At 37.0% G+C, this 15,826-nt stretch overlaps 1 long non-coding RNA gene across 1 annotated transcript; it reads left to right on the forward strand.

The window, feature by feature from the left end:
* The first annotated feature begins 9,372 nt into the window (after window positions 1-9,372).
* LOC139133807 (uncharacterized) lies at window positions 9,373-14,819 on the forward strand. Its single transcript, XR_011552644.1, has 2 exons — window positions 9,373-9,634; window positions 13,194-14,819. It is a non-coding gene; the product is annotated as an uncharacterized lncRNA (long non-coding RNA).
* Window positions 14,820-15,826: the final 1,007 nt, after the last annotated feature.

Consider the following 15,826-nt stretch of genomic DNA (forward strand, 5'->3'; position numbering starts at 1 on the left):
GACTTCTTTTGGTGTCCAGGGCACTTATCTGAAATGGTTTAATTCATATCTTGATAACAGGCTACACAGAGTGATTATAAAAAATGCTTTTTCTGAGTGGACTCCCGTCCTTTCGGGCGTTCCTCAGGGTTCTCACCTTGGTCCACTTTTATTTATTCTTTTCATTAATGACATCTCTGATAATCTTGTGTCGGATTCGTTACTTTTTGCCGATGACATGAAGATTTATCGTATCATTGATTCGGATAATGACTCTTTATTGCTGCAATCTGATATCGATAGAATTGTCAGCTGGTCCGACACTTGGTTATTGAATCTTAATCCTACTAAATGTAAAGTTCTTACTGTTTCATTGAAAAGAAATGTTCATATTTTCCCTTACAAACTCGACACTCATGCATTGAGTAGAGTCAGTAGCATGAGAGATCTCGGTGTTATTATTGACCAAAGATTATTTTTTGTGACCATGTAAATAACATGATTCAAGGTGCTAGAAAAGCTCTCGGTTTTATTATGAGGAATAGCCATTGTATTAACAGTGTGCACGTTTTAAAATTATTGTACTTTACCTTGGTAAGGTCTAAGCTTGAATATGCTTCTGTTATTTGGAAAAGTATTAGTAAATACCAGTCTGATAGAATTGAAAGAGTACAGCATAAATTTTTAACATTTCTTCATAAAGAATTACTGGTTTTTACAGTGATGACATTGACTCGTTGTGCAATATTTACAATTTACAGTCATTAAAATCAAGGAGGACTATTTTTGATTATATATTTTATACAAATGCATAAATGCAAAGTTTAATGTTAATGCTTTAGCTTCATTTTTTAGTCTTCATGTACCAAGGTTTTCAACTCGGCGTACTACTTTGTTTCATGTGCCATTTGGTAGAGTTAATTGTGTTCGTGACTCTCTTTTTAGTAGAATTCCGAGACAATTTAATTTGCTTTTAAACGAATACAATGACATTGATCCTTTTTCTGTAAATTTAAATGGTTTTAAAAATGTTTTAAAACATTGTTTTCTCAGTATTTGTTAAAGTTTGTTCGTCTTGTCTTCATGCTTTAACTCTGTATCTGTATTTTTACTAACAGTCTTCCATAAATGGCCTCGGCTGTGGAAGTCATTATTAATAAAATAAAAATAAAATAAATAAAATAAATCCACACTCACACACACATAGAACACACACAGAGTTAATTATAACAAGCATAAAGTTGGCATCATCCTCACCCTCAGCTTCAAGTGACCTTCCTTTGCAGCTGATATTGAAAGTGACGCCACTCATTATCAGCTTCAGCATCATATCCAAGGAATGTGTATGTGATTCAACCAGATGATGGATAAATGATAAATTCTCCCAAAACTTTAAAAAGCAGCTGCCATGTTTTATCAGAAGTTTCTTTTGAATTGTAAAACTAGTTTGCAAATAACATTTTATAATAAGAAGAATATCCCATAAAGACCCATATTTTTGTAGTGTGCATAATTTTCAGTCCATGATCAGTGGCAGTGTTTGTCTGCATAGAGATCTAAATTCACGAAGTTTATGATACTTTGACAAATATATTAAACTATTTCTATTATTCCAATTTCAGATACGGACCATGTCGAGCTTAATACCACTGGAAAGTGATGAAGGTCAGAAGTTACTAGCTTCTGCAACCTACCATCAAGATGCAATTATTAAACACTTTGCTAAGCAGACACACAACAGGTTTTGTGCAATCAGAACAGCAGCAATCACGATGAATGCCATGCAGCAGTGTACAGAAAAGAACGCCATCTATCAAGAGAAAACTATGTTCAGTTTGCCACAGACATGCAGGGTATTGGACAAAGCAACAGTTGAACAGAAAGGTTGCACTCTGCAGGAAACTGCAGACCTGTATAAAGCTTTTCATTACAAGGTCAAAATTTATCATGCTAATGAGAGTACTCAAGAAGAGTTACAACGTGTAGCCATGGAAACACTTAGCAACAGTAACAACAGATCATGTTTGATAGTCAACTATCATATGGAAGCTCTTGGACAGGGCCTACTGTGTGGGCATGTTAGTCCAATAGCAGCTTATCATCGAGACACAGACAGACTTCTGCTCATGGATGTTTGGCCATATACAAAGGAAATATGGGCAACCACAGGGAATTTATATGCTGCGATGAATACACTTGATGATGTCAGTCACAAAACAAGGGGCTTCCTTGTAGTTCAAGTTGATGAATAATTCAGTTTACAACTGCTCCCTCAATTTCTTGTTCATTTTCAAAAGTATTGGTCTTTACAGTGTAGGTTTTAGCTCCCATTAGCCATACATATTAAACATATCGGTATAAAGGCAACTTTCCTGAAGTGCTTAACTTAGACATATTCTGTATTGTGCCTATTTTTTCTTTATATGTTATCAAAAAGAAATTGTTCAAAATAGCTTGTCATGATAGGTTGATTGAATTTATAGAGGTTGAGAAAGTCCCAATTTCCATTTGTGGTCGCTTGATAAGGATAAAATTAATTTTGTTGGAAAATGCAAACAGTGTGCTTTCTTGAGATCTCAGAGTACCTACATTCAGGACTTACTTAGTTTGTGAAAAAATAGGAATGATAATTTGAGAGTTAAGTCGCGGTTACACGTGTATTTTTCTAAACCTGAGGGGATCCGATTAGTTGCACTGTAAATGTTCCGTATCACCGATCTAAGCAATCTCAGGTTCACACGTCAATCAACAAGGTATAAATTTAGATCAGGTCAAGCGTCCTCAGCAGTATTCACTGGACCAGAGATCAATCGCTAGCTAGCAATGGCGGACACAAGCATCAGACAGCTGCTGTCTACGTAGCCTGTGTACGATGCTGTGTGTTCCCCCAGCGTATTATGGCCTCCCACCCACCTCATGTAGTGGGAGGCGGTACAATGCCGGGAACACACAGCATCGTACGCAGGGCTACTGTCTATGCTCTTTCTGTTTTCAGTCACGGGAGGGACCATGTTTCGATCAACCGATCGAGACACCTTCCGCGAAGACATTTGCAAGATGAAGAAAATTTTGAGGGCCTCACTCCGCCTGATGTCGATATCCATTCCATAAAGATCGATGAGTCGCCATCGAAGAGAACAAGCAAGTTTATGTTTCCTTTTCCAGTACGTGTCTGATTATCAATCCTGCACTGCACCCGTATATTGGTCGATATGGACAAACACACAAACAAAACACTATCATACTCATTAGACTTCTTGTGTTGTTGTACTTTTATTATTTTACTTTTAATTTTGTTATGTACAATGTGCTGAGACATATGTGTGGTGCATTCAAAACATTTTTAATAATAATAATAATGATAATATTAATAATGTTTTCTTTTCGGAAAATGCTTGTATTATAGTTTTGCCCTTTCAGTATTTGAATATTTGAATTGGTGAATTCTGAAATAATGCAATGTGTCTTGTTATGGTGTCAATCTTTGATAACATTTTTAGTCCCCACTGACACCGTCCGGGGGGACTTATAGGTTTGGTCATATCCGTGCGTGCGTCCGTGCGTTCATGCAGATATCTCAGGCATGCCCTGGTCAATTTCTTTCAAACTTTGCGCAAGGATAGTACCCTACCCCATACAGATGCACGTTGATTTGTTTCACAATGCGATCAAATTTGGCCGTGTTAGAGGACTTTTTAGTTTACACCTCCATAGACTCCCATGTATAAGGCAGTTCTCCATAGACTCCCATGTATAAGGCCAAGAAAAATGTAGTTTCTCATTGTATTCATATCGCAAAAAGGATACAGTGACAGTTTTTAGTCCCCATGGATGAAGTCCAGGGAGCTTAAAGATCGGGTCATGTCCGTCCGTATGTTCGTCCATCCATTCGTCCATCTGTTCAAGCAGATATCTCAGATATTTTGACAAAATGTCATGTGACCTGAATGACCTTTGACCTGAAATATACATATTTGTCCATAACTCAGTAACCACAAGTGGTACACCCTTCATATTTGGTATGGTGGGAGACCTTATGACGCCACATACTGTACCTCATTAATTATGTGCATATCTAATTCTGGGCAAGCGAATAGAGCTAGAGGTCTGATTTTTATCACAACTGGAAGTTGTGATATAGGGGTAGTTTCAACCGGTGAAAGATGTCGTCCATTTCCGTAAACGACAAAAAGTCAAAAACTGCTGAACAGACTGCGTTGATATTTGGTACCGATATTCAGAGTGGTTCCAAGATTCCAATTCGGAAAAATGGAGCCAAACGGAGCGGCGGTTATATAGTTTTTGGAAATTTTTAACCCCCCTTTTTTACTAATTGATTTTTTGGGTCTTTCATATATGTAGTTTTTGAATGTACACCAATCCTGCATTTTGGACTGTTTTTTTAGTTGTGGGACAGAAATGAGGGTTTGTTGAATGTTAGAAATATGCAGGATGGCTGATTTGAAGTATAAGAGATTTCTATGCTCTTTTGGGTATCAAAAGCAATAAAAAAAAAATATTCATAGTTTAGATTCTCACTTTTGAGATGACCCTAGGCATTTGTTAAGTAAACATCCTTGAGTCAATATACAGACTTTGACATTCCTGAGATTAAGTATCCACGACCTCACATGTTACAGTCTTTCACTACCATGGTATGGCCCAAACCCATTGTTATCAATGGTGAGTGTGGACCTGTCTACAGGAAATTGGGGTGAACAGGTTAGACAATGCCGTTTCAAGTTGTAGGTTAGTTATCAAGGTAGCACCAGCATAGAGTCCTGAGCATCTGTCCATGTGTTCTCACAGGAAATTACAGGGAAAAAATTATTTGAGAAGTTTCTCTCCTTTAAATAGAAGTATATTACAATTTAAACCTGTCATGGATGGATTGCTCTCAAATGATCTGAAACACAGTTATTGCCCATTAGCAACAAATTTATAGCAAGATTTATGTAAAGTTCATGAACTTACACAAGGTATTAGACAAAAGATGACCATGACTTGCTACTTTTCAATATTTATTTCATTCAGATTTCCTCAGCTTAGTTTATATTTTGTAATATTAATTACTGTCAACTTAGGTTTACTAACTTAGGGACCGTTCAGTTTTTACGGCCTGGGGGGGGGGGCGGCAAAATCTTGTCGCCGGTGTTCAAAAAATATAGACCCCCCTGCATTTTGTGCGAAAAAATGATGAACCCCCCTTTGTCAGACGATAAAAATTGATGACCCCCCCACCCCCCGCTGAAAAATAACCAAAACCCATATGTCAAATTTACCCGCACGGTGGATTTGAACTCCGGTACGCGGCGCACTTTATTTGTGTAGCAGAGATGCCAGTGCACAAACTTCTCAGCCACATCCATGCAAACGTCTGTTACTTAGGATAACTGTAAGGCAATTTTTTAACTTCATTTCCATAGACTAAAAAAAAGTAAACTTTATTAGCCCGCCAGTTAAGAGGGTCATGGGCCATTACATAAAGTCAACTTTATTCTAGTGGGCAACCAAAGGTGGCCCGCTGGTAAAAAGAGGGTTGATCATGGCCATTGCACGAAATATACTTTACTGAACTGTAAAAAAGTGATGACCCCCCACCTTCGCGGATTCCAAAATTATGATGAACCCCCCCATACAGATGCACGTCGATTTGTTTCACAATGCCATCAAATTTGGCCATGTTAGAGGACTTTTTAGTTTACACCACCATAGACTACCATGTATAAGTCAGCTGTCCATAGAATCCCATGTATAAGGCCAAGTAAAATAAAAATTTAGTTTCTCATCGTATTCATATTGCAAAAAGGATACAGTGACACAGTTTTTAGTCCCCACGGATGAAGTCCAGGGGCCTTATAGATTGGGTCATGTCCCTCCGTTCAGGCAGATATATCAAATATTTTGACAAAATGTCAAGTGACCTAGGTGACCTTTGACCTCAAATATATATATTTGTCCGTAACTCAGTAACCACAAGTGCTACACCCTTCATATATGGTATGATGGGACACCTTATGACGCCACATATTGTACCTCATTAATTATGTGCATATCTAATTTTGAGCGAGCCAATAGAGCTAGAGGTCTGATTTTTGGTATAAAGGGATGACTTAGCAATTCAATTTTTTTGACAAAATGTCACATGACCTCAGTGACATTGGACCTGAAATATACATATTTGTCCATAACTCAGTAACCACAAGTGCTACACCCTTCATATATGGTATGATGGGACACCGCATGATGCCACATATTGTACCTCATTAATTATGAGTAGTTTCACAATGTGCCAGTTGTGATCAAGTGCCATTGGCGCTATTTTTGGTATATAGGGATAACGTAGCAAACCAATTTCTTTGACAAAATGTCACGTGACCTCGGTGACCTTTGACCTCAAATATACATATTTTTCCATAACTCAGTAACCACAAGTGCTACACCCTCAAATTTTGATAGGATATTAGACCTTATGATGTCACATCTTGTACCTCATTATTATGTGCATATGTATTTAATGGCTGGCCAATACAGCTAGAGGTCTGATCTTTTTTCCAGACTTAGAACCATAACTTAGACATGCCTCATATGATTCAAATTGGGAACAACGACATAGACCCATGTGCACATAGATCTGAACATATACACTCCAGTGATACTTCTTAATGACCACATTTCTCTGCCCCATCAAGACTAATACTCATTTTACAAGTGGGGACTATGTCATTGTCAATGACTTGTCATGAGAATACTGAGAGTGATTTTTATGAATTTTGCTAAATTTCAAAAATATTTTATTCGTTGTACACTGAGCAGTAACAATCTTATAATACTTTACATTGCAATAACATCTGGCTATTTATTGATATCATTATTTCAATATCGTCTATAGGCATTAGAAATTTTGAATTAAAAAGGGTATTTAGAGAGAGTGATGGACACAAATAGTGCTTAGTACTTCTCATCGCAAAGGAGGGGTATGCTTCTATTTCATAAGCGGGATGGTATTAAAAACTTTTTAATGTATCATTTGTCAACTATACTTGTAAAAAAACAAAGGAGAAACAAATAAAAAAACGTCTTCATTGACAAACATTAATGCAAATGCAACTCTTTGAGGGTTCTTTATTTTATATGTAAATAATCATCTGTAACAAACAAACATTGAAACAAGGAGCCACAGTTCCCAGTGCTTAATAGAGCTATTTCTTGTACTTGTGTGACATCGAAGCAACTCAGATGTCTATTATTTCCTCCTGATGACCACATTCAATTACCTGAAGATATAATTACCATGCTAACGATGCCAAAAACAGGTGAGATATGCTTACCTTTGACCAATCATAGCTTGATGCATATGCAAATATATTAATTGCCCTGTGCATTGAATGTACGAATGTGATTGGCTGTTCCAATGCCTCTGATGTCTTCAGTTTTGTTCTGGCATCTTTGTCCCAGAAGCTGAATCTTCTGTCTGAGCCACATGTTGCCAGAGTTCCATGTTCAGGATAAAATGCAATTCAATCCCATTTACCTAAAACCACACATAACCAATTACCATTGGCAGAAATCGGAGCAGGTTCTGCAACACAGTATTTTACATGGTAGGGATATTTGAATGGCTTCACAGCACCAATTTTCACTCTGGTCTAAATAACTTGGACTAAATTTGCTGCCATACAAGTAAAACAATTGAACCTATGTAATTTGGCATTTTGGCTAGGAGTTTTAATAACTACATTCATCTCCTAGCAAAGATACTACAGAAAGAATGCACCTTGTAGACAGGCATTTTTGGACTCTTTACAAAAATTTTTTTAAAATTTTGGTCTGCTGCTTGTTGGGACTCATTTGAAGCGCGTTTAGTAAATAAATTTCACTATCTTAGTTTTGTGAAAATAAAAATTCATTTATTCCCACAGAGTAAGCACAGGCATGACAGCCATTAGGAATGCGAGCTTAAAAGTAGATACTTGTGAGTAAATATGGGGAAAAACGATAATTATCACTTTCTAAATAGTGTTCTAAATTTATAAATTAGCTGAAGTTGACGAAGAGGGGCTTGAGGTGAAAAAGTTTACCAATGATATATCAGATAAAAGCGATGATTATTGCTTTCTAAATAACCTTCTTCACTTATAAATTAGCTGAATTTTAGAAAGTCGGGTTTGAAGTGAAAAAAGTTTCCATGACATATCGGATAAACACGATAAGTATCGCTTTATCAGTAGCGTTCTCAATTTGTAAATTAGCTGAAGTTTAGGAAGACGGCTTGAAGTGAAAAAAGTTTACAAACAATGTATCAGATAAAAGCTAAAATTGTCGCTTTCTAAATAACATTCCAAATTTATAAATTAGCTGAATTTTAGAACGTCGGGCTTGAAATGAAAGAACTTTTTCCAATGATACATCGGATAAAAACGGTAATTATCACTTTCTTAATAGCGCTATTAATTTATGAATAAGCGTAAGGTGAAGTTTAGAAAGTCGGGTTTGAAAAAAAAATCCAAGGTATATCGGATAAACGTGATAATTGTCGCTTTCTAAATAACATTCTTAATGTATAAATTAGCTGAAGTTTAGAAAGTCGCCCCGAATGGAAGAGAGTTTTCCAACGATACATCATTCTTGACCACTCGTCAACTTTCCCAGCTGAAAGGAGTCACGATACCGTATTTGACGTAGAACGTTGTGTTTCTTGGGACATTTGTTTTGTTTTGCGGTTTAACCCTTTCACCCCCAGTTCCCTGTGTACAGGTCCAACTTTACCTTAGAAAACAATGGATTTGGGACAAACCATGGTGGTGAAAGGGTTAAGTGAACAATATTCAGTGGACATTATGACTAGTACGTATGACTTTCTGTATTTATTTAGCGAAAGTATCTATTACTGTATAGAGTGACTGACTTTTAAATTTTTGCGGTAAATGGTTCATCTGATCTGTGTATTTTACCTGACAAAAGGAAGTTCCAACCGAGATTATGAACTCAAAGGAGGGGTAATGTGACGATCCTGGGTGTTTAATCGTAGTTGTTATGGTTTCTTGATTAGTTAATGTTTTAGCGAGTAGCGTACTCACTCACAGTCCTTGAGACATGCAGTTCATAGACTTATCCGATGAACATTCCTGAACTACTGCATTCCTCATCATTCTCATCGTCTTACATGTAACATGTGTTTCAAATTATCATATCTTCTAAGGCTAACAGTATTTTGTTGTTGTTTTTTGCCAACGTGGCAGTATTAATATTAAGTAGGGATATTAATATACAGATATGGCAATCATAATGAGTAAAAGATTGTATGTTATTGGCTTAAGATTTTGTTCGTAAGCAAACTAGTTTCCGATTGGCTAGAAGAGTCATAGCTAAAGCTCATGTTGTCTGTTATTTGAGTGGAATTTAAATAATAACACCAGGACGCTACTCCACCACGAGTGCAGGAAGGATGCCGCTTTGCAGCAGAATTGTAGCAGACGGACAGATAGGAGCTGCTGAAAACGAGACATCCAGGACGTCTCGGCGGCAAGACTGGCAGTATTAAATACCGGGTGGGTGCTGACTATAACCGCGAAGGACTTCATCATCCACCGGCCAGTGTGCAGACAGCCAACCCCACTGAAATCGGATTCCCACCGAGCGTGCGACTCGAGGGGTAAGTCCAGTGACAGACTTTGTTTCTTGTTGTAAAACGCGCCCCCCCCCCTCCCTAGAGTAGGCCTATAGACTCTGGTGTACTGCCGTAATCCTGCTAGACTGTCTACCCGCAGGGTACTCTGACTGAATAACAGTAAACAAGTAAATAGAAAATAGAAAAATAAAGAAAAATTAAAAAAAACCGGTCAAATAAGAAAAAGCACATAGTATATTAAAACAAAAACAAACACGTAAGCAAAAACAATCAAGTAAACTAGCAAACAAACAGACGACTGACGGATCAATTGTGAGACTTCCATGAGACACACAAGATTCACCTAGCTTGCTTTGGAATAGCCTTCCTCTCTTACAGAATGTTATATGAACCCATGTTTTGCTGCTATATACTTACAGTGGAATTTGATCGAGTGTCCGTTTTGCCTTGCAGAGCTCGACAAGTCTATGTTGCTTATCATTAGAAAAGTAAACATTTGCAACAAATTGAGTATTTGGTGTTAGATTACAGCGCACGCGGCGAACGTTTCCCAGACACTGTCTCGTCTACAATAATGACAGTCGTTTCAGCATGCCACTCATGCACAACAAGCTTGACACCGCACTATAGCTATAGCACATCATCAAAGTTTTCTTTCAGCTACAGCTTTGTGTACTTTGATTTGGGAAATATAACTCAGACAAAACTCACTGGCATATTTTTCGAGTGTCGGATCTATATCTCGAGGAAAGTCCTCAACATCAACCGGACTGACTCTCGGCGTTTTATTACAGTGAAACATTGTATTTTTTCAGCAAGGTAAAGAATATTTTGAAGGCAGAGAGATATCATCGTCCCCTCCATGCTAACCCGTTGCCGTGTATCATGCCGTCCGGGAAATAAGTGCCAAAATACGGTGAATTATTTCAGAAACACTAGGTGTGTTATTCAATGGCACAAAATGTACCGTGTTGATTGAATTGCACTTGCCTGTGCAAAATCAACACTTTTCTTCAAGTCTATTTGTAGCTCAGAGAAGTGTCAATTGAGAAAGTTTCATTTAGCTGAGACAAAAGAGAAAGCGGGATTAAAGTTTCATTTAGGAGTGTTTAGCATTTTCTGGTTGACAATATTCAGTGTTGTATCGTGTCAAACTTGTTGATAGAGTAGACTGCACTCGCAATGCTACAGACTGCATGCTGAAGGAACTGTTGTCGTGATTGCTGACATCGAGAGGAGAAGAAAGGTTTTTTTAAAGAATTTACTTGTTTCTTCATAAAGTTCCCAATTTAAAGTAAACACCTAAAAGAAAACTGGTGATGTGCATGTAGTGCAGTGTTATGCTTGTTGTCAGTGACATGCTGAAACGACTGCAGTGATCGTGACGAGACAGTGTATGGGAAACGTTTGCCGCGCGCTGTAATCTAACACCAACAAAGACGAAGACTCAATTGTTGCAAATGTTTACTTTTCTAATGATAAGCAACATGTAGACTCGTCGAGCTCTGCAAGGCAAACCGGACACTCAATCAAATTCCACTGTAGGGTAGCTGCATCTTTTAACGTGACAATTTTTTATGATTTTCATTCTGTATTATAAATGGCTTAGATTTCAGTTTGTCAACATAGCATACATATCTGTTCATTTCAATCGATCAATACTCAACTCACACCAGAAGAGTGTAGTGATATTGGGCACTCCAAAATTGGACAAAGTACAAAACTGAACACTTTCAAAAGGACAAAAATGTATCCATAGAGGTGACTAACCCTGATGACACTATACAGAGCAGTGTACTTCAGAGTATGGTTCTTCTGAAATTACAAATACATACATACATACATACATACACACAGGTGTAAAGGTAGAGGACTCAATCCCTTGGATCACGTTTGTTATAGTCTGCAAGTGAACTATGGAAGTATTACAGCATATTGTTTTCTATTAGAATTGTATAATCCAGTAAATTTCCTGGCAATACAATCTGATGCCTGACATAGGCCTTTCGTGTTGTGTATTGTATGTCTGTTGGTACTGAAAGAGAACTGGAAATTAGCTTAGGATATGGTTTTGATGAAGTGTAGTAATCTATTGTAGTTTGAATAGAGATCTCCATTGATGACGTTTATGATACTTCAAAAAAATGTATCAGACTATTTCTATTAGGGACTGGTCAGTTTCTTCGGCCTGGGGGGGGGGTGGATTATTTTTTGCCGTCGTCAAAAAGTGGCTGACTCCCCTATTCCAAATTTTGAAAACAGGGTGACCCCCCCCCCCCCCCCGGCACGCGACATAGGTAAAACAAAAGGTGGACATAAATTAATTATTATATCCCATATATATATATATATATATATATATATATATATATATAGATATATATATATATATATATATATATATACATTCTATGTTGTAATGAAATTGTTGACATGTCAGTTGTAAGATAGAAATTTCAAAGTGTCAATCTTAAAGTTTGAATACAGTATATTTTGAATGAGCTGTATTTTGAATTAGCTGTGAATGTATTTCACACTTTCTATGTTTAACGAGATGTCCTGAACTGTTGCACAGAAATGGATGTCAATCATTAATATCAAAGAGGAAAAAGCAGTGAATCAAAAACTTTGATAGGTGTTAAGGCTTGCCAACCATCCAATAAATCTCCTGAGGAGACCATAGAGAGCTTTTTAGCCAAATCTGATGTGTACAGTGTCTGAGAGGACCTTTTCTTATAACATTGAAACCATAAAAGCACAGCTAATAATGGCAAAAACTGCCGTTTTTAACTGTTATTTTGTTCATAAAAAGCATCTTTCTACAGAAAACCTGTGACACAAAGGAAAATAATTGCCTCAATTGCCTCAATGAGAAGGAAAGATATCTTGTCATTTTTCTATCTCTAAAATAAGCCTCTGTATCAAATATATATTGTGAAATATTTGTGCATGTTGCTTTCTCATACTGAATTCTCATAGAGAGAACAGAAAAGTATCAGGAATTTGTCATCCTTTGAATTCCATATGAAATGCAGATTTCATAATGGTACCCTTTTCTCTTAGCAAACATCAAGATATCTCTGATTTATTAGAGTATGGCGCCCAAAGGGCGCGCCGAAAAATATGAAACATCCTGATATCTCTGATATATATGCCTTGTATATTAAAGTCATGCACCTGAAGGGCATGCTGAAAAATGTCTGATATATTAAAGTAATAAGCTTGAAGAGCACGCTGAAAAATATTGAACATACAGATATCTCTGATGTAAGTATGCTTGATATGTTAAAGTTGGGCGTGCTGAAAAATATGACTGATTATTAAAGTTACGCGCCTCAAAGGCGCGCCGAAAAATACAGCTGAATGATGAAATTTGTGGCTTACACTAGCATTTTAGGCAATGATGAGCCTGTGTCAAAATTCAAAAACACACTAATCCCCCCCTATTGGCATTTCAGAAACATGGTGACCCCCCCTATCACCAAAGTCACAAACAGGTGACCCCCCCATGAATCCCCCCCCCCCCCCCCCCCCCCCCCCCCCCGGCTGAAGAAACTGACCAGTCCCTTACTCCAATTTTCAGATACGGACCATGTCAAGCTTAATACCACTGGAAAGTGATGAAGGTCAGAAGTTACTAGCTTCAGCAACCTACCATCAAGATGCAGTTATTAAACACTTTGCTAAGCAGACACACAACAGGTTTTGTGCAATTAGAACAGCAGCAATCACGATGAATGCCATGCAGCAGTGTACAGTAAAGAACGCCATCTATCAAGAGGAAACTATGTTCAGTTTGCCACAGACATGCAGGGTATTGGACAAAGCAAAAGTTGAACAGATAGGTTGCACTCTGCAGGAAACTGCAGACTTGTATAAAGCTTTCATTACAAGGTCAAAATTTACCATGCTAATGATAGTACTCAAGAAGAGTTACAATGTGTCGCCATGGAAACACTTAGCAACAGTAAAAACAGATCTTGTTTGATTGTCAACTATCAAGCTTTTGAACAGGACCTATTCTATGGGCATGTTAGTCCAGTAGCTGCTTATCATCAAGACACCGACAGACTTCTACTCATGGATGTTTGCCCAGAAACGAAGGAAATATGGGCAACCACAGGGAATTTATATGCTGCGATGAATACACTTGATGATGTCAGTCACAAAACAAGGGGTTACCTTGTAGTTCAAGTTGATGAATAATTCAGTTTACAACTGCTTCCTCAATTTCTTGTTGAAACTCTAAATGATTGGTATTTATAGTGTAATTTTTCCTGTTATAGTTTTGAGCATTAAATTTCTGAATTGACTGATTTCCACAGGTTATTTTTAGCTCCCAGTTCCTTATGCATAATCACTATCAGACCTTGCAGGATCATATTGTGTCAGTCTTTATGTCTGCATGTCTGTCCACTTTGATAACATGACTACCGGTATACCCACTGCACATATTACTTTGATATTTGGTATGATTGTATTTTTGACAAAACTTTCTTTTTTGTTTTAGTGTCGGAAGAAAAATATGCAAACCGGTTAAACAATGTGAATATGGTAAAAAATCTTTTCCAAAATCACTCCCCAGACTATTAGCCTTGTCATATGTTTGTGTACAGGACCCAAGATAAATGGAAGTCAGATCTATGATTTGTTCATGATGGTTTACCGAGATTATAATGTTTGGGCAATTTTTGTCATTTTGTATATAATTCTTCTGAGAAATCAGTTATGCCCAAGGTTTGAATTAAGGTATGCAGGTCTGTAGGGATGACATGTCTAGTTTGTTCAAATTATGACAAAATTCGCAACATTGTAATATTATGGCATTTTTTTGCCATTTTTTGATAAAAATTTCCCTCTCAAAGACACTTTTCCGATGTTTGAAATGTGCTATACATGTCCCTTTGGAAGAAGTTTCTCTAAATTGTGGTAAATATTATATATCAGCAAATATTTGGCAATACTTGTTATATTTGGTAATAAGTTTTCTTTTCTAAAAATGTTTGTCTAATAGTATTGTCCTTCTATATTTGAATATTTGGATTGGTGAATTCAGAAACAATACAGTACCGGTGTGTCTTGTTTGGTGTCGATCTTTGATAACATTTTCATGAGAATACTGACAGTGATTTTTGTTAATTTTTGCTGAATTTCAAAAATATTTCATTCTTTTCTTAAATTGAACAGTAAATATCTTATAAATACTTTACATTTGCATAACATCTGGCTATTTATTGACATCATCCATAGGCATTAGAAATTTCTAATTAGAAAAGGTGAGTATTTAGAAAGAGTGGTAGACACATGAGTGCTTACTTCTCATCGCAAATGAGAGATATGCTTTCTTTAATCTGTGGGATGGTATTAGAAACATTTAAAAGTATAATTTGTAACTACACTTGTAAACAAACAAATAAACAAATGCGAAAATAAACACCGCTCTTGATTTAAAAGAACACAAATGCAACTATGTTGGTTTTTTTATCATGTATGGAAACAATCATAACAAATAAACAAAGATGCATAAACAAACAAACAAATAAACAAGGCACTTAAGTTCCCCGTGGTAAGAGCAATTTTTAGTATTACACAATTTGTAGCACTTATCCATCATATTGTACCAAATTTTGCACAAAAAACCCTGATTTTCATTTTGAAAGGAATGGTTTCAAGTTTGCTTTGACAAAAGTTTGAGCAAAGGGTAATTTTTCAATTTTGAGGCACATACCACCTTAAACAGTAGCCAACAGTTTATATTTTCTCATTATATTTTGTTTGTATTGTCTTAACCGGTCAAACAGTGTTTACTCTAACCATTGAGACACAATGGACTCTAAAATTGCTGACAGCTGAAGGCATAAAGGTTGTCCTCGGTACAAAGACCATATGCTGTACCCTTGCACAGAAAGTCAAAGCCAGCAAACATGTGCAAATAGCTGGCTTTTAGCTCCACTGTCTGTGACACAGAGCTTATCAGATAGGTGGTTGTCTGCTGTAATCCCATCTTCTATCATCACTGGCTGCATCCAACAACTTTTCAATTCCGAGCTTTTTAGCCTCCACGGAAGAAGTCCAGCGGACTTATGGTTTGGGTTCTGTGCATCCGTGCATCCACGCAGATATCTCAAACGTACCTGAGCCAATTCCTTTCAAACTTCGTATTAGAATAACCATTATGCCATACATATGCATGTCCAATGTTTTACCAGTAGGTAT

This window comes from Ptychodera flava, chromosome 5 (genome assembly GCF_041260155.1).
Source record: "Ptychodera flava strain L36383 chromosome 5, AS_Pfla_20210202, whole genome shotgun sequence".
NCBI classification, from domain to species: Eukaryota; Metazoa; Hemichordata; class Enteropneusta; family Ptychoderidae; genus Ptychodera; species Ptychodera flava.